This window comes from Mobula hypostoma, chromosome 14 (genome assembly GCF_963921235.1).
Source record: "Mobula hypostoma chromosome 14, sMobHyp1.1, whole genome shotgun sequence".
In the NCBI taxonomy this organism is placed as follows: domain Eukaryota; kingdom Metazoa; phylum Chordata; class Chondrichthyes; order Myliobatiformes; family Myliobatidae; genus Mobula; species Mobula hypostoma.
The window spans coordinates 24,721,991-24,747,689 of NC_086110.1; the positions used below are offsets into that span (position 1 = coordinate 24,721,991).

Consider the following 25,699-nt stretch of genomic DNA (forward strand, 5'->3'; position numbering starts at 1 on the left):
GCACCACGGATGAAAGAAATCTCTAAATATAAAATGAATACAGCTGGTCCTCTGCGTCAGTGGACTTGACAGTCCACTATTCTCAGGCAAGGCCGAATGCAAGCAGGTAGTGTAACATTTCTGTGCTTTTCTCAAGTCTCGACAAGTGCTGTAATGAAAAGAAAGGAGTTAAATACTACCATGATAGAATAATAATTATCTGACAAGTACATATTTACGAGCACAATTGCCGAATCTGATGTGTAGCTGAGTCTGTGGCTGTGACAAAGTAATACATTATGGGTTATATGTAAAAGTATGTAAATGGTATACATCATCACATCACCTCGTGGTACATGGGCACCTTGCCTAAAGTAAAAAATAAAGCTAGATTTATTTCGGACTCCCATTTTTTGCCCCCTTGTTATTAGTTTTTATGTTTTGGAGTTACAAAATGTAACAAATAATCTCACTTCAGATCAGCTGAAAGAAGTTAGACAAAGGAATTCAACAGAAACATTCTGGAGATGATTAGCTTCCAGCATCATTAACATCAGTCTTGGTGCTGGGAAGAATTCCAATGAAGGAAATGTTCTCTCCTTTGGTACCATTGACTTCAAAGGCTTCTGTCACAGGTGGCCTTCTTGTCAACAATTCCTGTTACTTAACCTCGGTTTTCACTCAGGACTGTAATGACCTCTGAATTATTTGGTGTGAGCAGGAGTCAGCATCAGCGACCAGTTTATCACTGAGTAAATGCTACCTATCAGTGCTGTTGACAATACCTTCCAGATTTTGTTGATGATAAATTATATTGATGGAGTACTAGCCAGATTCAATTATTCCTTTCATAATCGTTCAATGACAAATTTATAGTTTTGCATTTTTCTAATTTAGTTAAAAATCATACATGAAAAGATCATGCAGGAAAATATTTTCAAACTGTTTAATTCTCATTATTTAATATTGTCATTAATAAAATATAACATCAAAGCAATGTATGGTTAACTAATAAGTAACATGAGGTCCTCAGTCCTGTATGGCCAGAGTGAGGTGTAGGATACCTTCTGCATGGTTACTGATTTAAGATACTGATTGGCAATAAGTTAGTGATTTTGGCTGAGAAACAAAATTTCTTATCTCCCAGTCGCTAAGAATTCTAATCATCTGACTGCTCTCCCTCCACCCATGTTCATCAAATCACATTCCCTGCATAAGTTTGCACTTCTCAGATGACAAAGTTCCTATTACAGAAAGGTGCCGGAGAAAGACCAGAAACATCCCACCCACCCTGCTTCTGGACTGTTGGTCCCACTCTCATCAGGGAAATGGCAACACAGCATCCACACCAGGGCCACTAGGCTCAAAATCAGTTCCTTCTCCCAAGCTGTCAAGCTGATCCACACCTCCTGCCCACCACCACTACATGCACATCACCTAGAGTCACTTTATGTGCTGTTCATACAATCCGTTTATGTATATAAGAATTACTTGTACATTCTATTTTATAGGACTGTTTTTATAGTTAGCTCTACTGTGTTTTCTTTTGTCGTGTTCTTTATGCTTATTGTGTTTTTTTGTATGCTCATCAGATCCGGAGTAACAATCATTACATTCTCTTTTACACTCATGTACTGAAGAAAGACAAAAAACAACCTTGAATCTTGAATACTAAAATTTCCAACGTCAATTTCTTATTTTTCTAGTTCTGTTAAAAGGTCGGTGACTGGAAACATTAAATAATAGTGTGAATTTTCATAATTTAATATTTTTACTTTCAAATGATTATTAACACACTGCCTCTTGCCAGTGATAATAAACCTGATTCTGACTCTGACCCTCACATGGACATAGTATTGTTTTTAAATGCAAACAACAGGAATTCTGCAGATGCTGGAAATTCAAGCAACACACATCAAAGTTGCTGGTGAACGCAGCAGGCCAAGCAGCATCTATAGGAAGAGGCGCAGTCGACGTTTCAGGCCGAGACCCTTCGTCAGGACTAACCGAAGGAAGAGTGAGTAAGGGATTTGAAAGCTGGAGGGGGAGGGGGAGATGCAAAATGATAGGAGAAGACAGGAGGGGGAGGGATAGAGCCGAGAGCTGGACGGGTGATTGGCAAAAGGGGATACGAGAGGATCATGGGACAGGAGGTCCGGGAAGAAAGACGGGGGGGGGTGACCCAGAGGATGGGCAAGAGGTATATTCAGAGGGACAGAGGGAGAAAAAGGAGAGTGGGAGAAAGAATGTGTGCATAAAAAAGAGTAACAGATAGGGTACGAGGGGGAGGTGGGGCCTAGCGGAAGTTAGAGAAGTCAATGTTCATGCCATCAGGTTGGAGGCTACCCATACGGAATATAAGGTGTTGTTCCTCCAACCTGAGTGTGGCTTCATCTTTACAGTAGAGGAGGCCGTGGATAGACATGTCAGAATGGGAATGGGATGTGGAATTAAAATGTGTGGCCACTGGGAGATCCTGCTTTCTCTGGCGGACAGAGCGTAGATGTTCAGCAAAGCGGTCTCCCAGTCTGCGTGATGAACATTGACTTCTCTAACTTCCGCTAGGCCCCACCTCCCCCTCGTACCCCATCTGTTACTCTTTTTTATGCACACATTCTTTCTCTCACTCTCCTTTTCTCCCTCTGTCCCTCTGAATATACCTCTTGCCCATCCTCTGGGTCACCCCCCCCCCGTCTTTCTTCCCGGACCTCCTGTCCCATGATCCTCTCGTATCCCCTTTTGCCTATCACCTGTCCAGCTCTCGGCTCTATCCCTCCCCCTCCTGTCTTCTCCTATCATTTTGCATCTCCCCCTCCCCCTCCAGCTTTCAAATCCCTTACTCACTCTTCCTTCAGTTAGTCCTGACGAAGGGTCTCGGCCTGAAACGTCGACTGCGCCTCTTCCTATAGATGCTGCTTGGCCTGCTGCGTTCACCAGCAACTTTGATGTGTGTTGCTGACATAGTATTGTTCTTGTTTTCGGTTCCAAGAATTTCCTATGCAACATTATTCACCGGAAGGATTTCAAGAGCATGTTCATGTCGGACAGTGATATCCGAAAATGAAGAGGCAGAAATCACACATCCAGCCAACAGCGCAAGCTGAATCTGGGTGACAGCGAGAATATGTTTTTCTGTTGCTTATAAGCAAACAATGAACACTGAATAATTTAAAACTTTGGGAGGAACACAAGATCAGTAGGTATTTTGCAATATTTCTAGGGGATGATGTGGCCAACAAGCCCTACCATTTCAAAGGAAAAAAGGCAAATATGTAACAGGAGTGATGTGGTTCTGTTACACAAGCGGACAGATAAAACTTCACAGCTAGCCAATCTTGAAGCTAAAGAGACTGCAGAAAATTTGGGAGGAAATACATGTGTGTTAATTTCTGCCTCTTCATTTTCGGATATCACTGTCCGACATGAACATGCTCTTGAAATCCTTCCAGTGAATAGTGTTGCATAGGAAATTCTTGGAACCGAAAACAAGAACAATATTATGTCCACGTGAGGGTCAGAGTCAGAATCAGATTTATTATCACTGGCAAGTGTTGTGAAATTTGTTAACTTAGCGGCAGCAGTTCAATGCAATACATGATAATATAGAAAAAGATGGTGAGTTACAGTAAATATATATATTTATAAAATATATATATATTTACTGTAATTTAATTTAATTTAATTTATTTAATTTAACTATTTTATATATATTTATAAAAATATATATAAAATAGTCAAATTAAATAAATAGTGTAATAAAAGAAATAAAAAAGTAGTGAGGTAGTGTTCATGGGTTCAATGTCCGTTCAGAAATCCGATGGCAGAGGGGAAGGAGCTGTTCCTGAATCACTGAGTGTGTGCCTTCAGGCTCCTGTACCTCCTTCTTGATAGTAACAATGAGAAGAGGGCATGTCCTGGGTGATGGGGATCCTTAATAATGGACACGGCCTTTCTGAGGCACCGCTCTTTGAAGATGTCTTAGATACTACGGAGGCTGGTACCCACGATGGAGCTGACTAATTTTACAATTTTCTGCAGCTTACTTCGATCCCGTGCAGTACCCTCCACCGTACTAGAAGTGATGCAGCCAGTTAGAATGCTCTCCATGGTACAGTTGTAGAAATTTGCGAGTGTTTTTGGTGACATACCAAATCTCCTCAATCTCCTAATAAAATACAGCCACTGTCTTGCCCATTTTAATGCTGCATTGATATGTTGGATTGATAAGACCATAAGATATAGGAGCAGAAGCAGCTCATTTGGCCCATCGAGTCTGTTCCACCATTCAATCATGGGCTGAACTAATTCTTCCAGTCATCCCCACTCCCCTGCTTTCACCCCATACCCTCTGATGCCCTGGCTAATCAAAAACCTATCTATCCTTAAATACACCCAATGACTCGGCCTCCACAGCCGTTCATGGTGACAAACTCCACAGACTTACCACCCTCTGACTAAAGTAATTTCTCTGCATTTAATTCTAAAAGGATGTCCTTCAATCCTGAAGTCGTGCTCTCTTGTCCTAGAATCCCCTACCATGGGAAATAACTTTGCCATATCTAATCTGTTCAGGTCTTTTAACATTCAGAATGTTTCTATGAGATCCGCCCCCCCCCCACCCCATTCTCCTGAACTCTAGGATCCAGGTAAGGTCCTCAGAGATATTGACACCCAGAAACTTAAAATTGCTTGCTCTCTCCACTTCTGATTCCTCTTTGAGGACTGGTGTGTGTTCCCTTGTCTTACCCTTCCTAAAGTCCAGAATCAGCTCTTTGGTTTTACTGACGTTGTGTGCAAAGTTGTTCCTGCGGCACTGCTCAACTAGCTGATATATCTCACTCCTGTAAGCCTTCTTGTCACCGTCTGAGATTCTGTCAACAATGGTTGTATCTTCTGCAAATTTACAGATGATATTTGAGCTGTGGCGAGCCACACAGTCATGAGCGTAGAGAGAGTAGAGCAGTGGGCTAAGCACACATCTCTGAGGTGCACCAACATTAATTGTCAGCAAGGTGGAGAAGTTATCTCCAATCTGCACAGGTTTGATCTTCTGGTTAGGGAGTCGAGAATCCAATTGCAGAGAGAGGTACAGATGTTTGGTTCTAGAGCTGTAGTCAATGAGCAAGGTGCTTAACCGCAGATTGCTCTGCGATGACACTGGTGCCAAGCTGTATGGGTCCTAATGCCCTTCCCCTGGACAACATTGGTGGCGTGGAGAGGGGAGACTTGCAGCATGGGCAACTGCCGGTCTTCCATACAATCTTACCCAGGCCTGCACCCTGGAAACCTTCCAAAGCGCAAATCCATGATCTCACGAGACTAACGGATGCCTATCTTATCTTAAGTCAATGTGCAGCATCCTGACATAGGTATTTGTATTGTCCAGGTGATCCAAGGTATAATTGTTGCCTTTTGAAGCAGGTGGGAACTTCTGACTGTTGCAGTGAGAGATTGAAAATGTCTTTGAACACCCCACCAGTTGGGTGGCACAGGTTTTCAGAGCCCTACCAGGTACCCCAATGGGGCTTGTCGTCTTGCAAGGGTTCTCCCTCTTGAAAGTAAGCCTGATGTCGGCCTCTGAGACAGAGATCACAGGGTCACTGGATGCTGCAGGGATCCTCAGAGCTGTAGTTTCATTCTCCCTTTCAAGTGAGCATAAAAGGTGTTGAGCTTGTCTGGGAATGAAGCATCACTGCCATTCATGGTGCTGGGTTCTGCTTTGTAGGAAGTAATGGCCTGCAAACCCTGCCAGAGTTGATGTACATCCAATTCCACCTCCAACCTCATTCAGAATTGTTTCTTAGCTCTTGAAATAGCCCTCCACAATTTCTACCTAGTTTTCAAAAGAGATCTGTGTCGCCAGACATAAATGCCACAGATCTTGCCTTCAACAGATTACAAACCTCCTGGTTCATCCATGGCTTTTGATTTGGGTAAGTTCTCAAAGGCACACACTTACCCACACAGGTTTTATTGAAGTCAGTGACAGGTGTGGCGTACTCATCCTGAGTCATAGATGAATCCCTGAATACACCCCAGTCCACCGATTCAAAGCAGTCCTGTAAGCTCCCTGTGCCTCCATTGTCCATATCTTCTTGGTCCTCACTACAGGTGCTGCAGTCTTCAGTGTCTGCCTATATTCAGGTTATCAGACTTTCCAAAGTGTGGGCACTCTTGATTGTGGTGTAACAGTGGTCCAGTGGTCCTGTGCTAAACTGATGTAGCGTCTGGTACTACAAGGGATTTGTTGCTAATAATTATTTAGAGACTTTTTCATGCTGGCCTGGTTAAAATCTCCCAGGATGACAGGGAAGGCATCAGGATGTGCTGTTTCATGCCTGTTGATCATATTGCTCAGTTCCTCTAGAGCCTACTTGACATTGGCCTGAGGTGGAATGTATACTGCTACCAAAATGATCGCTGAAGTCTCTCACAGCAGGTAAAATGGACAACACTTGTTTGTGAGGTGTTCCCGGTCTGGTGACCAGGATGAGGTCAGCACCATGAGGACTTGATCCTGAAGCATACTTCACCTCCCCTGCTGTTGAAAGACTCAGGGGTCCTATCTTGGCAGTGTACTGTGAACCCCCCAAACTGAATCACTGTCTGGAACAGAAAGAGTTAACCAAGATTCCATGAAACAAAAGATGCAAGTAGTTCTAATGTTTCTCTGGTACAGCACCCCAGCTCTTGAGTTCTTCAATTGTATTTATCACAGACTGTATACTTGCCAGCAAGATAGCTGGTATTGGGCATTGAACGTCTTGTTTTCTTAAACAGACTTTTAGTCCAGTTTGGCAATCTCTCTTCCGTCATCTTAAAGGGGAAGTACGATCGGAGCCCGTTTGGGTTACATCAATTTTAAGTAGCATTAGGTTTTTTTAGTTGCACTGAAATGACCTTACTAACTGTACAGACCTTCGGTGTAGTTGTGGTTCTCAGCTGTAGCAGACTGAAACAGGAGTATTTGATGGTTTCCAATGGAGCTGCTTGCGTGGGTCACCTTCTTCAGTGGTGCCCTGGAAGTAAAAAGGGGATGAAAGCGGATTTGCCTATGGAAGGTCTGCCATATCCCTGCTGCCCTTTGACCTCATTAACAGTACACATCACAGTTTAGGAAGGTGGTGTTGGAGTAGGCTGGGCAAATAACTGCAGTGTATTTTATAGAAAATTAACACTGTGAAGGAGGAAATAAATGGTTAGGATGTTGGATAGGTTACTTATCAAGTGGATTGCTTTGTTCTGAATAATATTAACCATCCAGACAAGTGGGAAGTATTTCATTATGCTCAAGCCTTGTGCCTTGAAGATGGTGGAAGGCTTTGGGGTATAGGGGCTGGTGATTCAGTCACCCCAAGATACCCAGACTTGTCATTTGCTGAGGAGCTGAGAATAGAACTGAATACTGTGCAACTACTGACCTTATGATAGTGAAAGGAAGGTTATTGATAAAGTAGATTGATGATTGGGCCTTGGACACTGTCCCTAGAATCTTCTAGGGTTCTAGTAATGGGATTGACAACCACAACCACAACTATCTTCCTTTGTGTGAGCTATGGTCACGTGTTATGTACCAGTGGAGCGTTTCCCCCAAAATACCCATTTAATTTAATTTTATCAAGGCTGCTGATGTCAGTGGCAGCCCATTCAGCCCACCACTGAAATTCAGCACATTTGACAAAGGCAATAATAACTTGGCAGGGACATGGAAGGTACTGTGGGGTGGAGTTTTGGAATTGTGGCAGTGGGGTGGAGGAGAAGGCCAGGACTGTTGTTCTCATTGTTGTTGAATGACCTTTAGTGTTGATGGTGTTGGTGATAAGATGTCCGGTGCTTGGTGGAGATTGATGCTGGATAGGTGAAGCCCAGTGCTGGAGAGGGAAAGTGCGATGGCGAACTTTGCACAGAAGAGAACACAGGAAGATTTGAGGAGGTGAGGATTACTGTGTGTCTTGTTGGGCTTCGAAGAAATGTTTCTATTCTGCATGGACACAGTAGTGCTGTAAAGGCATCTAGCTCATGGATTCATGCATTCGCCCCTTTGTTTGGCTTCCTGACCAAATGGAGTTAAAATGGAATAACTATTAAAATAATGACTTACAGCATTAAAAATAATAATGAACAACCACTCACAAACAGGTCTGAATGGTAAGGTTACAGATGGTGTAACTTATCACCAGTGAACTGATCTCAACTAACTGTTTTTCCTTGGGACGTGCAATTCTGTCTCAAGCCCAGATGTTCACTGCTATGGAAATAATTCTGATTTCGTCCAACTTATAATATAGAGTGCTGCATCTGTAGTTTTTCAAAAATATTTAATTGAGCTCATCTGAAAGGAGAGAAGATTCTTTAATTCAGGGAATTGTAGCCAATAAAGTTGGATTGGGGTAGAATTCGCCTGCATGAATCTGGTCTATAATCTTGGAAGGACCTATTATAACAGGGGTAGGCAACTGACCCGCGAAGGTATTTTGACCGGCCCACGAGCGAATTTTCCTTATTCTGAGATTTCACGCGACCACACTGATGGATATGCATGGCGTCTTGTCACACTGGCCCCAGGTTCCGTTTTGTTCCAAACCAAACACCGATATATACAAATGACGGGAAGGCAGACTACCTTATTAACATGTATTAGATGCTCTCTGTGCACGCGCAGGTTTTCAGATGGGATCGTTCAAATTTGTAAACAGAAACAGCATCACTGTGTTTTAACAAGAAATCCATGTTAAATATCCAGATATTTACATGTGTTACGATACTTGTTGAATAACTCGCGTTTAGAAATAAAATCGAAGAAAAAAATTTCAATGGCAATGAATGCAAAACGCAGGAAGGTAGACACTGAGTGCCAAAATTTCCAAGACACTTAGACACGAGATTACTTTTCCATCGAGCAAGCTGGGAAACCAGTTTGTCTCATTTGCTTAGATTTTGCTGATTTTTGCTTGCATGCAAATGAGTTCAAGCTGTTTGCTATTCCATTTGATGTGGAAGTGGACACTGCATCAGAATTTTTTCAAATGGAATTGATTGAGATGCAGTGTGACGACATATTGAGATTGAAATTTCATTCTGAAGATGTGTCAGTGCTTGACTTCTATAGAAAATATATTTATCCAAGTGGGAAGTATCCTAACCTAGTGGACCATGCAAAAAAGATGGCATCATTGTTTGGCAGCACTTATCTGTGTGAGCAATTATTTTCAAAAATGAAGCACACCAGGAACCATTTGAGAACAAGATTGGCGATGCCCATCTGGATAATGTCTTGCTCTTGGCATCAACAAGTCTGACACTCAAAATTGAGAAGCTTTCAAGTAACAAACAGCATCAAGGTTCACATTGATTTATCGACTGTTTGCACTAAAATTTTCTTTTTTGTTATACTTAATTACCACCATTCAATGCATTATATTCATACATTTTGTTTTTAAAGATTCCTTGTGTCCTTTTAATAGATTCAAAAGATGCCTTGATTGAAATAAATTGTAACTACACTGAGTTCTTTGATTACTAATTGGCATCCTTGGTTAAGCACTAATGATTTTCTAGCATGCGTTATTCATTAATTTGAGGCAAAACATAACTAGATGTATTTAAATGGATGAATCCCATATTTCAAGCTTTTTATGGCATTTATCTGGCCCACCGTCTGCTCATTAATATGTGATCTGGCCCACAGAGGTAAAAAGGTTGTCGACCCCTGTATTGTAATGTGGAAAGGACTGGAAGGTCGAGAGCAGAATACATCATAATGAAGTGAATGTGCAAAGAGAGACAGGCAATACCTCTCCAAAAAGCACAGAGAAGACTGGTGCTCGGGGCTCTGCTTCCGTCTAAACACTTGGGATAGCAGGTGAGGAATAATCACATAAAAATGTGTTCCTAACTAAAAGTAAACCAGCAGCGTTAACATATCATGCTAAGACAAAAAAAGAATACCCACTTGGAGGTCTGTAATTACTGGGATCTGTGCTGCGACCTCTGCTGTTTGTAATGTATATGAATGACCTGGATGAAAATGTAGATGGATGTGTTTATAGATTTGCATATGTTACTAGGATTGGTGGAGTTGTGGATAGTATAGAAGATTGGTGAAGATATATACTGGTTGCAGATATGGGCAGAGAAATGGCAGATCGAGTTTAACCCAGATAAAAATGAGGTGTTGCACCCTGGTAGAACAAATGCAAGGAGATAGTACACTGTGAAGAGCACGGTCCTTAACAGAGTTGCTGAACAGAGAGATCTTAGGATCTAAAGTCATAGCACCTGGAAAGTGGCTACATGGGTTCATAAGGTGGTTAAGAAGGATTATGGAACACTTACTTTTATTAGTCGAGGCAATGAGTTCAAAAGTCAAGATGTTATGTTGCAAGTTTGTAAAACTCTGGTTAGGCCATATCTGGAGTATTGCATACAGTTCTGGTCGCCCCATTATAAGAAGGATGTCGAGGCTTTGGAGAGGGTGCAGAAGAGGTTTACCAGGATGCTGCCTGGTTTAGAGGGCATGTGCTATCACGAGAGGATGGATAAACTTGGGCTGTTTTCTCTGGAGCGTTGGAGGCTGAGAGGAGATCCGACAGAGGTTTATAAGATTATGAAAGGCATAGACAGAGTGGGCAGAGAGTATCTGTTTCCCAGGGTTGGAATGTCCAATACCAGGGGGCATGCATTGAAGTTGAGAGGGGTAGGTTCAAGGAGGATGAAGGGTATGTTTTTTTCACTCAGAAAGTGTTGGATGCCTGGAATGTTCTGTCTGGTATGGTGGTAGGGGCAAATACATTAGAGGCTTTTAAGAAATGTTTGGATAGGCACATGGATATAAGGAGGATGTAGAGATATGGGCATGGTGTAGGTAAGAGGGATTAGTGTTTGGGTGTTTTTGACTTGCTTTTTAGCTGATCCAGCACAACACTGTGGGCTGAATGGCCTGTTCCTGTACTGTATTGTTCCATGTCTATGAGGAAATAGCCGTTAGCAGTTGTAAAGATTCACCAGTGAATATATCCATGTGGGTTAAGATCTCCGGTCCTCATTTGATAAATCCTCATTCTTAACACCCAACTTCTACACATCCTTTTCCAAAAATAAGGAAAGGTGGAAATTTAAATTGGCTGTGTGTCTTGAAATGGTAAAGAAGATGAGGACATGAAATAGACAAAAATAAACGAGATGCGTACATTTCATCAAGTTCCCTTAAAAAGATTCTGATGCATGTTTCCTTTGTTGTGTATTCAACAAAAGCAGAGAAATATGTTCAGAAGAGTGAGTCACTAAGAGAAACAATACATTCCAGTGACAAGCATCTCTCAGTCTCTGATAATGGAGTTAATGTGTCTGTGGGTAATCATTCAAAGCTTCATCAGAAGTGGATTAAAACATCATTCTGAAAGTGAACAAGACTAATTTAACAGGTGCATCAATCAGCTTGATGGAAACACCAATTGTTGAGGCAGTGAGCAGAAATTACCTGTGTTACAATCAACAAATCTAATTCTTTCTGAGTCTGTCAATGTTGAAAGCTTTGCAATATATTGTGTATGCCCTTTCCTTATATTGATTACAGTATTCTTTTAAAGGAACTATTGTTCGAATAGGGCTTTGAGAAAAAAAAAGCAATAAAATTAAAGACCAATGTCAAGGTCAATAGTTTTTGATAGTGATGACAGTGATAAGTCATGAAGAGTTTCATCTTCGTTATTATGTGACGTGCTGTATGATGTGGGCAATCATGGTCTTCCGTCTTTCTTTAATTTGAAAATCTCTAAAAAGCTCTTCAAAACTATTTCTTCTATCAATTTTTTCCCATTACTGCAAGATGTTCGAGCTTCTCTTTCCTCTGTACATGACCCAGAAATTTCAGCTGTCGTTTCCTGATTGATTATATCAGCTTTCTTCATAGTGAGATAACAGAGAAGAAGTCATCACCCTGACACAGTGGTGTCAAGAAAACAACTTCTCCCCCAAAGTTGCAAAAGCAAAGGAGCTGATTGTGGACTACAGGAGGAATGGAGACAGGCTAACCCCTATTGACATCTGTGGATCTGGGGTTGAGAGGGTGAACAGCTTTAAGCTCCTCGGCATCCACATCACAGAGGACCTCACGTGGTTTGTACATACCGGCTGTGTGGTGAAAAAGGCGCAACAGCGCCTCTTTCACCTCAGACGGTTGAGGAAGTTTGGTATGGGCCCCAAATCTGAAGAACTTTCTACAGGGGCACAATTGAGAGCATCCTGACTGGCTGCATCACTGCCTGGTATGGGAACTGTACTTCCCTCAATCTCAGGACTCTGCAGAGAGTGGTGCGGACAGCCCAGAGCATCTGTAGATGTGAACTTCCCACTATTCAGGACATTTACAAAGTCAAGTGTGTAAAAAGGGCCCGAAGGATCATTGGGGACCCGAGTCACCCCGACCACAAACTGTTCCAGCTGCTACCATCCGGGAAATGGTAATGCAGCATAAAGGCCAGGACCAACAGGCTCTGGGACAGCTTCTTCCACCAGGCCATCAGACTGATTAATTCATGCTAATACAATTGTATTTCTATGTTATATTGACTATCCTGTTGTACATACTATTTATTATAAATTGCTATAAATTGCACATTGCACATTTAAGTGGAGATGTAACGTAAAGATTTTTACTCCTCATGTATATCAAGGATGTAAGTAATAAAGTCAGTTCAATTATTCCGGCCTTTTGTAACACTTGCTAATTTGTTACTCTGTCCTTTCACGATATCTTCATCATTCTTCTCAAAAACCACGTTTCTGCAGCTTTGAGTCTTCCCTTATTTTGCTTGGATATTGTCCACTATTCGTTTCCTTCTGTTAGTGTGGAATGAACGCAGCACCGTAACACTCTGAGTTTTGTACCCAGAGAAATTCTGTTATTCTTTAGTATCTTACTCAAACGCTCGAGCGTCAATTTAGCAATCCCAATTCTCCTTCTAATTTCAACATTAGCCCTACCATCAGATGTTATTGTGCTCCCTAAGTAATTGAACTTCCATGTTTGTTTAATTGTCTTGTTGCCCTCTTCCAGTTTGCATTTCTGTATTTTTCTTCTTTGTGACGCTTGGTCTTGCAATTGATGGTCAATCCTCTTTTTGAACTTTCTTTGATGACTTTGTCAAGTATTTCTTGGAGTTTCACTTTAGAAATACTATTAGCACTGTGTCATCTGCATAGCATAGGTTGAGTTTTATATTGTGATATTAAAAAATTGTAAGTGATATTTTCATTTTTGTTAAGCAGGTTTGTGGTTTCAGCTGCAATTCATTGACACCTTAACAGATGGATTATAAAACTATTCATGAGTTTTTATGGACATATGGAAATTTCATGTCTAGATAGAAACATAGAAAACCTACAGCACAATACAGGCCCTTCGGCCCTCAAAGTTGTGCCGAACATGTCCCTACCTTAGAAATTACTAGACTTCCCCATAGCCCTCTGTTTTTCTAAGCTCCATGTACCTATCCAAAAGTCTCTTAAAAGACCCTATCGTATCCGCCTCCACCACCATTGCTGGCAGCCCATTCCACGCACTCACCACTCTCTGAGTAAAAAACTTACCCCTGACATCTCCTCTGTACCTACTCCCCAGCACCTTAAACCTGTGTCCTCTTGTGGCAACCATTTCAGCCCTGGGAAAAAGCCTCTGACTATCCACACGATCAATGCCTCTCATCATCGTATACACCTCTATCAGGTCACCTCTCATCCTCCTTCACTCCAAGGAGAAAAGGCCGAGTTCATTCAACCTGTTTTCATAAGGAATGCTCCCCAATCCAGGCAACATCCTAGTAAATCTCCTCTGCACCCTTTCTATGGCTTCCACATCCTTCCTGTAGTGAGGTGACCAGAACTGAGCACAGTACTCCAAGTGGGGTCTGACCAGGGTCCTGTATAGCTGCAACATTACCTCTCGATAGAGTGGGTTAAACTTTCATCAGTTCTGTGATTTATAGTTTAACTCTTGTGAAGCACACAACTCACTTGAGACAAAACATCATTGACCACTGGCAGTGTCAGCACCCCCTTAATCTTTTATCTGTATCCTCACAATGACTCACTGATCTTCAGATTAACTGATTGACGTGAACAGATCTAGTACTGACCCACAAGAGACATGCTGGAATTTGAGAACATTTGCATGCGGAATTTTGCTTACAAAGCCTTTCCTCCCAACTAATTTTCTTTACTCCAGCCACTATCTCACCTCTCAGTTGCCAAATCTTCCAGAAGAGCACGTCCTGGTCCTGCAGTTCCCGAATTCAGATCTTTTAAGAAAAAAAAATCCCAGCACTTTGGGCAATTATCTGAGCTGTAACACCCATCCCCTCACCACCCCAGTGTTGCACAGACCATGGTAAGATGGTGAAAAACATGTTGAAGTAATTTTGGCTACTAGTGGAATGTACAAGAGTCAAAATGTCAGATGTGATGACAATAACATTTATTGATTAACACAACTTCGATCTCTATCCCATTGTAGTACTTCAAGTGCCACCTTGTCCTTTCAGTTGTCTTAAGTTAGCTGAAACCTATTAGTTGCAAGGGTTGAAAAGATTTTTATCAGAAGAGGGATATGTGCCTGGAGCAGATCAGAACATTTTAATTTTTTTGTCTCCACTTTAGCCTTTTTTTGGCTATCTAGTGTCTTGTTTTGTGGATCAGTTTGGCTGTAAGGGAGTTTGGCAAAAAGCTGGCACATAACTAAAGATAGTTCAGTCTGCTGAGAGGGTATCTAGTTTTGTAAGATGAAATAATGACATAAGTGACAGTCACGATGGACTAATAGTCAAAGGGGATATAGGGAATATACCTAATCATATGTTTCAATTTTCCTCTGCTACAAGTCGAATAGAACAAACTTTATTTTAATCTGGTGTGGATTATACAATAGCACTTCACAGCAACATTAAATACCAGAGGAACTCGGTGGGTCAGGAGCATATATAGAGAGGAATAAACAATTGATCTTTTGGGCCGAGACACTTCATCAGTCCCAAGGCATCGATTGTTCATTCCCCTCCATGATGCTGCCTGAACAGCTGAGCTCCTCCAGCGGTTTGTGTGTCTCAGTTTGGATTTCCAGCATCTGCAGGATCTCATGTGCTTATCACAACACAATTTGTGCTCTTGATATATATTAGTGTCCTGGGTGTATGGGGTGTCTAGGGAAGGGTAACATCTCTGGTGGGGGGGGGGCCTGCCACGCCCTTTTCAGGGCAGCTTGTCCACCTTTGGTCCCCACCTGGCGCTCAGCTCTCATCGGTGGCTCCAAGTAGCTGTAACACGCGCAGCGGCCACACCCCAGTGAACCAGGAGAGGGTAGCTGACGGGTCTTTGACCCTCGGTGAGGTAGGGGATCTGTCTATCCCAGCGTGTGAAGTCTGACCCTGGCAGATTGAGTGGAGGAGACCAATTAATGGTCCAACAATCAAGAAGGCAGGCCCAGCAGGCATTGTGGAGCGCTAAGAGCACGACAAGGCACTTAGACGCCCTGGTCATCCACTGTAGCAGGAGAAGTCTCCAGCCGTAACGGTTGTCCGTGCCACTGGATCAAGGTCTCTTCTGCTGAGTGAGTGGGATTGCCCCTGTGCAACGGCTGTTCCACTTAAAACTCCATCAGGCACAGGTTTCAACGTGTCTTCTTCGAATCTGAAGGACTACCAACAGTGCCCTGGGCTTGGACTAATTATTAACTGCTGCTTCTGTGCTTCCAGGTTAAATTGATTGGGTTTGTCTTAAAACACTTTGTGGATCAATGTTATCCTTTAATGTCCTCCAGTCCTCTGTCAGAACTCAAGTTAGGGTTGCCTTGCCTTTCGTCTTGCTAGAAATGTACCCTAAATACACATATATCCCCCTATTGGAGGTGGAAAGGGGATGTTTGGAGCACTGTTCGCCCTAAGCTGCACGGATGTGCAGCCACACAGTAACTGAAATGCTCCCATGCACATAGCCTTTGTTGCCACGCAGCTGGACTTTTCTTTTACATAATGTTTTATTAAGTGCTGCAGTTTTCAGGCCGTGTAAAAATTGCCTGCTCAGAGCAATGGTTGGTTTGTGCAGCTATATAAAAACACAGGAAACTTAGGTGTTATGTTTTGTAACTTCAAAACATTAAACTAATACAAAAGAAGGTGTGGGAGACTAAAAATGCTGGTCTAGTTTCATGTTTACTTTAAACAAGGCACACATGTATCACATGGTAGCATGATGATGTATGCAATTCACATATGATAAATCAACCAATATATACAAGATCACTCAATCATTACTTAGACATTAAATACACAACACTCCTTCTTGCTTAGCTATAAACTCCAACTCAATAGAGAATGTATATACACAGTATACTACATAGTGCAACTACTATATACAGACATCCCCAGCATAGTCAATTTTAAATTGTCCCACTTAGGCCTAAAGGCTTAATCACTGTGGAGGGTTTCTTACTCTTGTGGAATAACATCTTTCCTGGCAGGGGAGGTCACTCTGCTTTGCATGTTAGACTTATGGCTGTGAAACAATCACGGGTTCTGGGGCCTCCTCCATGATGGTTGCAGAAGTTGACTCTGAGACTGCAGGAAGTGGTTCTAACAGCTCTGGGCAACTTTGTTCTCCTTCCTTTTTCTTCTTCTAGGTTGTGCATCTTGATCTTGGGAATGTGCATTTAATTCACTGGAGTATTCTATTATTAATCCTTCTATTGCTCCCTTTATGATCTGATCTCTCCTGTTGGTTTCCTCATCCACAACATCATCGGACAAATCCACTGTTTTCGTATTTCCATTGACTCCTTTCTTTTTGGCCTTCCATTCATCCTGCTGGGCTTTGGTCTTTGTATCTATTTTTACAAGCTGCTTTCTATCTCCCACTTGAAGTTCATGCAATAACGTTAATGCTTGCAGAGTAGATTCTGGTTCTCTATACTTACAAAATCTGAGTGCTTGCGACTTTCCGGAAGCTCCTTGAACTCTCTTCCAGTTTAACAACCAAGCCACATTTCACAAGTAATGGCTTGATTAACTTATCAGAATATTTCTCAGATAGGTTGCCTACAAAAACTGTTATAGTCAGACCAATGCTTTCATCACATTCACAATTCCTCTGAGTAACACAGTCCTTCCATGATCCAATATGCTTTCCAACTAGAGGCACAGAGCTTGGCACCAACACCTGTTAGTCTTCTGTTGAGCAACACATCATGTTGTACAGCTTGGAGACAGTTGTGTCGTCATCCAGTACCTTTCCTAATTCGCTTTCAGTTGGCTTCATTGCGGGGGATATGGCATACAATTTGTGAATGGATCTCCAGTCAAGTTGCTGTTGTCTCTGCCAATCACATCCCCAAAATGTGGCCCTCCTGTTTGTCCCGTATACAAGCTCAATGTGGCTTGTTGGGTGTTGTATTTCACTGTCAGGAATGCCATTTCCACAGGAGTTATCTTTTCTCCAATATAAGTTCGTAGCTGGATATCTGCAGACTTCAGTTTAATATCTTTGAAATACCGTTCACTTGCTGCATGCTTGAGTGCTCGGTGGAGGGCGCTGATGCCTTTTTCCTGGTGGGGTGGAGGCGGGGGGTCATTGTCTTGCTGCTGCTTGTGCGTGGGAGGGAGAGTTGTGGGGGGGTTTGGGGTTCTAACGTTTAACTATCATTCATTCTTTGTGGCACTCCTCTGCTTTTGTGGATGTTTGCAAAGAAAAAGAATTTCAGGATGTGTATTGTATACATTTTTCTGACATTAAATGTACCTGTTGAAACTCATTTTGTAGAATGAGCCAAACCAGTGTCCAATTCCATTTTAATTAATTTGCTGTTCACTTCTGGTGTGAGCCATATTGCTTGTCTATTGTTAATTTTTACACTGTAATTCTTAAGACTACACTGTCCTGTGTCCTTCTCATCATCAGAGTTTTCATAAACAGCATTCAGATTAGTGCTCTGTGAAATTGAAACTTAACGTTTTAGCTTTTTCTCTTCCCTAAGCAGTTCATATATTTTTGTCTGCCTGACATACTCTTTTTAAGTATCCCACTTTGTTGCATTTTCTACAAGTTTTGCCTTTAAATCTGTATTGACCTCGTGCATGCGAGCCCCTGCCTCAACGGTAACACAATTTGTTTGGATTGGCCAGTTTCTGCTCCGTCGCTGCAATTTTATTCACACTAACTTTCATTCCTGACTGCAACTCAATTATGTCTCTGCCTGTGGTTTCCATTAAAACTGTGCTTTCAACTGCTGTTTTAAATGTCAGTTGTGCTTCAGTTAGGAGCTGTTTTTCAATGCTTTTAAGATTCCACAAACTAAACAACCTCTCAGTGCATCATTAAGCCCATTACTGAACTGACAGTGCTCAAACAGTCTTTCAAATCAGCCAAATAAGCTGAAATGAACTACCTAACCTTTTGATTCCACTTATGAAATGTAAAAATTCTACAATCAACAATGGTTCTAGTTCTAAATGTTCCTGCATTACATTCACAATATCAACAAAGTTTATTTCAGTTGGTTTGGCTGGAGCAGTTAAACTTCTAAGCAAATAGTATGTTTTTCCACTTGTGGCACACAGTATCTCTGGCACTTGCTTTTCATTTGCATGGAAATACTGCTCAATTCATTCATCTTCCATCCATCTACTGAATCCTGCTCACAGCACCAAATGTTACTGGGAAACAGGTTCACAGGTTTAATAAGTGAGACAGAAGACACTAATTACAAGTAAGCACATTAACCATTTATTTACAAACAAATAGTAAAGCAATTGACCAAACATCTAAGTCAAACAAATAATCATCTAAGCCTCCTTAAGTTACAAAAACTATGACACTCACCATTCAGTAACACTTCAAGCTTCAGGTACTTCATTTAGTATCTCCAAGTTACACAACTACAAAACTAAACATTTAAGAAACAGATACTTAGCTAATAGTGTGTGTGGGCCCTCCTGTATCTGCAGCATACTTTCCCAATGGTTCTTCAACATTGGCCTCATCCTCAATGTGAAGATGAGCCCCTGGAGACAAAGGAAAGAGAGCGAGTGTCTCGCACATGCCATTCCTATACCCTTGAGGTGCCTGGAAGTGGAAATCGGTGCCATGGCATGCTTGGTAACCAGTGGGGAAGAGTTGCTGTATCCCTCAAATAGGCCAGCAAACTATGGCATGGCTGAAGCACAGGTCGACTGGAAAGTAAATTAACCCTTCACGTTATATCCTCTTGGATTTGTTTTAAAACTATCTGATTGCCAATGTTATGTTTTGTAATTTTAAAAACTAATGGGAAGAAAAACATGGGAGCTTGGGAAAACATGTTTACTTCATTTTTACTTTAGTGAGGCACTCAAATATGACGTGGTGGTGTAACGACGTATGCTATTCATGTACTTCTTACATATAACCTATAATGGATGATGTAAACACACAACGAATGCTTAACCAAACAACATATTTACAATATTACTCGAATATTGCTGAAATGTTATATGCAAAACAGGTTGCTAACAAGATAAGCTTTAAGAGCGTGTTGTTGGAGTAAAAGGGATTCCTTGGTGGTGGCCTGGGTAAATGCAGATTTTCTGATTAAAACCCATTTCTGTATTGAGAGAATATGTTCAATGCAGTTCTCTTGTACAATTTCACAGAAGTTATCTTCAGTTTGTGGGGCAACATTTGAAGTCTTGTCCAGCAATCTCCACTCACTAGCATGTGAAGCACACTGAAGTTCATTTAACAAATTTGTGTGCTGCGAAGTATCCACCACAAGCAGTTTCCTCTCAATGGCAGAATGGCCAAGTTGGAATATGAAGTCTCCAAAAATACCCACAATTAGTATCAGTTCTTGGCAATGATTATATTACCATTTTACACCTGAAGTGATGCAAAAAAAGGCCATTCATTATTTCTCTATTCTTCTTGCTGTTAACCTACCTACAGATTTTTGGGATGTGAGAAGAAACTGGGGCACCTGGAAGAAACTTACAGGATCACAGAGAGAACGTGAAGATCCTGCATAGAAAGCACCCAAGGTCAGGATCAAATCTGGGTCCCAGGAGCAACAAGGCAGCAGCACCAATGATTGTACTATCATATCAGCCGCCATAATAGAGTGGCACCTTTCACAGCAAGTGTATGAAAATCTCTGGGAGAACACATTGACCAGAGGAAACGCAACAGTGGAAATAGCTGAAATATCAAAGGTAGTTGGGGAAAACTGATCTTCTTCAGTTCTGCAATTATCAGTCAAAAAGTTTGTCAGATTAAAATAGTCAGTGAGAAAGAAGAGAATTGCTAAGACATTTTACAGTGTGGATGGCGACTTTTCAGCTGGTGATCATCCATTCTGTTGTGACTTAAGTAAATAAACATCCCAAACAGTTTAAGAAGCAAACGTATGGCCAAGTACAGTGCACTGGAATATTTTTGATTTCACTAACAAATATTTGGTACAGGCATAATGGAATAACTGACTTCCAGATCTTATATAAACTATTATTTATGCTTTGATGCACTGGTTGCATGATGAGTGTATTTGCATGCAGTGAATCATCAAAGTGTTATTAACTTATTTAATAGACTTACAGTAGATTCACAAATAATGAATTAAAGCTCCAAATGTTGGAAATGGAAACAGCAAATGCTGGAAACACTGAGCAACATCTGTGGAGAGGAAAACAGAGACGATGCTCTCTCAGCAGAACTGAAAAGGAATTAATCCTCATTTAAATTGTAGAGTGGAAAGAACAAAATGGAATTCTGTTGTGGAGAAAAAAAAAGCAAGGCAAATTCTAAGGAAAGATATACAGTGTGTGTCAGAGATATAAGCTACTGGAAATACTGGAAAGATCTGATGAAGGATCTCTGAACTGAACCCTTAATTTCTCCTTCCACAGATGCTCCCCGACTTGCTGAGTGCTTACAGTATTTTCTGTTTTTAGTTCACAGCAGTTGTTTTCATTTTCGGTTTTGTTAGCTGCATCTTGTTTCATTGACTCTTATCATTGTAAGGCATACCAATGAATGATTTTCATATCCTTACAGGATCAGAAGTAGGAAACCATTGTTTTCAGTTTCCTTTAAGTAATTCTAGCCCATATCTGATTTGTACTTATTTATGGTTAAACTACATCAGGTGCATTTGATAATACTTCCACTTTTTATAGTGCTCAAACACTTTACAGGCATCCGAATGTTATATTTTCCTCAGTCCTGTAATCATATAGAGTCATGGAGCCATACGATATGGATCAGTCCAGCTGGTTTATGCCAACCAAGATTTTCATTTAAGCTAGCTCTATTTGCCCATGTTTGGCCCATATCTGTCCTAAGCTAGTTGTGTCATTGGACTGGTCAGGTGTCTCGGCCAGTTTGCAGAAGTTCTCCACAATTACGTAGCTGTTGTGCAATGCTGATTCATTCTTGAAAATTATATTGATCAGTATTTTTAATTCCAATAGTTTTATACTTTGTCATTTCAAATACTTGATAAAACAGTGTACAAAATTACTTCTCTTAAGAAAATAACACAGAGTCTTTAGGGAAATATTCAGAAAGGTAAGAATTGTAAATTAGGCTTCCAAACATTTTTTTGACAGAGATAAAGGAGCTGTGAATAATTTTTCAGGATGCATTTAATGTGACAAGTTTTTTCTGTTCTATCAAATGAATTATGTGATTGAGCAATTTGCAGCACTGGCAAATATTAGGTACCTTGGACAACTCTGGAAACTTGATGCCTTCCAACATTTTCTGTTCATTGTGGGTAATTGATAACGTTTGTGTGAGCGTGTCCAATGGTATTCAATGTACAGGATACAATTGCTGCGTATGTTTCAGACATACAACTTCCTTCAAGTGGGCGCATAATGTACCAAAGTAATTTTGCACCGACTTGCAGACTTGCACACACTTTCTCCAGCCAATCCCTGCTCCTCTTGCAGGCCAAATGCAAAATGGAAGAGTAGCAACTCATATTCTACCTGCGTTCTCTACAACCCAATAGCATTGAAATTCTCCAGCCTCGGGTAAACTGCTTCCCACTGTTTCTTTTTGTTGTTTTTCTGAGGTCCACCCACACACCAGCTTTCCCGCAACTCCCTCATTGCACCCCACCCTTCACCCTTCTCTTCGCCGCCAGACTCCATCTGTCAGTCAGGTCCCTCCTCTCATGAATCCACCTTGCCAGCTCTTAGAACATAGAATAGTACAGCACAGTACAGGCCCTTCGGCCCACAATGTTCTGCCGACCCTTAAACCCTGCCTCCCATATAACCCCCCCGCCCACCTTAAATTCCTCCATATACCTGTCTAGTAGTTTCCTAAATTTCACTAGTGTATCTGCCTCCACCACTGACTCAGGCAGTGCATTCCACGCACCAACCACTCTCTGAGTAAAAAACCTTCCTCTAATATCCCCCTGGAACTTCCCACCCCTTATCTTAAAGCCATGTCCTCTTGTATTGAGCAGTGGTGCCCTGGGGAAGAGGCACTGGCTGTCTACTCTATCTATTCCCCTTAATATCTTGTACACCGCTATCATGTCTCCTCTCATCCTCCTTCTCTCCAAAGAGTAAAGCCCTAGCTCTCTTAATCTCTTATCATAATCCATACTCTCTAAACCAGGCAGCATCCTGGTAAATCTCCTCTGTACCCTTTCCAATGCTTCCACACCCTTCCTATAGTGAAGCGACCAGAACTGGACACAGTACTCCAATTGTGGCCTAACCAGAGTTTTATAGAGCTGCATCATTACATTGCGACTCTTAAACTCTATCCCTCAACTTATGAAAGCGAACACCCCATAAGCTTTCTTAACTACCCTATCTACCTCTGAGGCAACTTTCAGGGATCTGTGGACATGTACTTCCAGATCCCTCTGCTCCTCCAACCCTACCAAGTATCCTGCCATTTACTTTGTACTCTGCCTTGGAGTTTGTCCTTCCAAAGTGTACCACCTCACACTTCTCCGGTTGAACTCCATCTGCCACTTCTCAGCCCACTTCTGCATCCTATCAATGTCTCTCTGCAATCTTCGACAATCTTCTACACTATTCACAACACCACCAACCTTTGTGTCATCTGCAAACTTGCCAACCCATCCTTCTACCCCCAAATCCAGGTTGTTAATAAAAATCACGAAAAGCAGAGGTCCCAGAACAGATCCTTGTGGGACACCACTAGTCACAACCCTCCAATCTGAATGTACTCCCTCCACCATGACCCTCTGCCTTCTGCAGGCAAGCCAATTCTGAATCCACGTAGCCAAACTTCCCTGGATTCCATGCCTTCTGACTTTCTGAATAAGCCTACTGTGTGGAACCTCGTCAAAAGCCTTACTAAAATCCATGTAGATCACATCCACTGCAGTACCCTCATCTATATGACTGGTCACCTCCTCAAAGAACTCTATCAGGCTTGTTAGACACGATCTGCCCTTCACAGAGCCTTGCTGACTGTCCCTGATCAGACCATGATTCTCTAAATGCCCAGAAATCCTATCTCTAAGAATCTTTTCCAACAGCTTTCCCACCACAGACGTAAGGCTCACTGGTCTGTAATTACCCAGACTATCTTTACTACCTTTTTTGAACAAAGGGACATCATTCGCCTCCCTCCAATCCTCCGGTACCAGTCCCATGGACAACGAGGACATAAAGATCCTAGCCAGAGGCTCAGCAATCTCTTCCCTTGCCTTGTGGAGCAGCCTGGGGAATATTCCGTCAGGCCCTGGGGACTTATCTGTCCTAATGTATTTTAACAACTCCAACACCTCCTCTCCCTTAATATCAACATGCTTCAGAACATCAATCTCACTCATATTGTCCTTGCCATCATCAAGTTCCCTCTCATTGGTGAATACCGAAGAGAAGTATTCATTGAGAAACTCACTCACTTCCACAGCCTCCAGGCGCATCTTCCCACCTTTATCTCTAATCAGTCCTACCTTCACTCCTGTCATCCTTTTGTTCTTCACATAATTGAAGAATGCCTTGGGGTTTTCTTTTACCCTACTCGTCATGCCTTCTCATGCCCCCTTCTTGCTCTCCTCAGCCCCTTCTTAGGGTGCTTTCCTGCTACCCTATATTCCTCAATAGACCTATCTGATCCTTGCTTCCTAAACCCCATGTATGCTGCCTTCTTCCACCTGACTAGATTTTCCACCTCACTCCTCACCCTTCACCCTACCATTCTTTATCTTCCTCACTGGGACAAATTTATCTCTAACATCCTGCAAGAGATCTCTAAACATCGACCACATGTCCATAGTACATTTCCCTGCAAAAACATCATCCCAATTCACACCCGCAAGTTCTAGCCTTATAGCCTCAAAAGTTGCCCTTCCCCAATTAAAAATTTTCCTGTCCTCTCTGATTTTATCCTTTTCCATGATAATGCTAAAGGCCAGGGAGCGGTGGTCACTGTCCCCCAGATGCTCACCCACTGAGAGATCTGTGACCTGACCCAGTTCGTTACCTAATACTAGATCTAGTATGGCATTCCCCCTAGTCGGCCAGTCAACATACTGTGACAGGAATCTGTCCTGGACACACTTAACAAACTCTGCCCCATCTAAACCCTTGGAACTAATCAGGTGCCAATCAATACTGGGGAAGTTAAAGTCACCCATGATAACAACCCTGTTATTTTTGCACCTTTCCAAAATCTGCCTTCCAATCTGCTCCTCAGTATCCCTGCTGCTACCAGGGGGCCTACAGAATACTCCCAATAGAGTAACTGCTCCCTTCCTCTTCCTGACTTCCACCCATACTGACTCAAAAGAGGATCCTGCTTCATTACCCATCCTTTCTGTAGCTGTAATGGTATCCCTGACCAGTAATGCCACCCCTCCTCCCTTCCCTCCCATCCCTTTTAAAGCACTAAAATCCAGGAATATTGAGAATCTATTCCTGCCCTGGTGCCAGCCAAGTCTCTGTAATGGCAACTACATCATAATTCCATGCATGTATCCAAGCTCTCAGTTCATCACCTTTGTTCCTGATGCTTCTTGCATTGAAGTACACGCACTTTAGCCCTTCTACCTTACTATCTTCACACCCTTTATTCTGCTTCTCTTTCCTCAAAGCTTCCCTATATGTTAGATCTGGTTTTACTCCATGGACTTCTTCCAATACTCCATTGCTCCTGGTCCCATCTCCCTTGTAAATTAGTTTAAACCCTCCTGTACCGTGCTAGCAAACCTACCTGCAAGGATATTGCTCCCCCTCGAGTTCAGGTGCAACCCATCCAATCTGTACAGGTCCCACCTTCCCCAGAAGAGATCCCAATTATCCAAAAATCTAAAACCCTGCTCCCTGCACCAACTCCTCAGCCACGCATTCAACTGCCACCTCCTCCAATTCTTACCATCACTGTCACGTAGCACTGGCAACAATCCTGAGGTCCTTTGAGGACCTTAGAGGTCCTGTTCCTCAGCCTTCTGCCTAGTTCCGGAAACTCACACTTCAGGACCTCATCCCTCTTCCTGCCTGTGTCGTTGGTACCAACATGTATCACGACTTCTGGTTGCTTTCTCTCTCATACCAGGATGTCGTGCACCCGGTCAGAGACATCCCAGACCCTGGCACCCGGGAGGCAACAAACCATGCGGGTGCCCCTCTCACGTCCACAAAATCTCCTGTCTGCTCCCCTGACTATAGAGTCCCCAATGACGACAGCTCTCCTTTTCTCCGTC

The 25,699-nt window shown here is 42.2% G+C and overlaps 1 protein-coding gene across 2 annotated transcripts in view; it reads left to right on the plus strand.

Annotated features, from left to right (window-relative positions):
* Positions 1 to 25,699, plus strand: part of dpep2 (dipeptidase 2) — a 105,457-nt gene that overhangs the window by 25,110 nt on the left and 54,648 nt on the right. For both annotated transcript variants that reach the window (XM_063066832.1, XM_063066831.1), the window contains exons 2-3: positions 9,668 to 9,841; positions 19,945 to 20,207. The gene's annotated coding sequence lies outside the window, so the exon portion shown is untranslated. The remainder of the gene's footprint in view (positions 1 to 9,667; positions 9,842 to 19,944; positions 20,208 to 25,699) is intronic.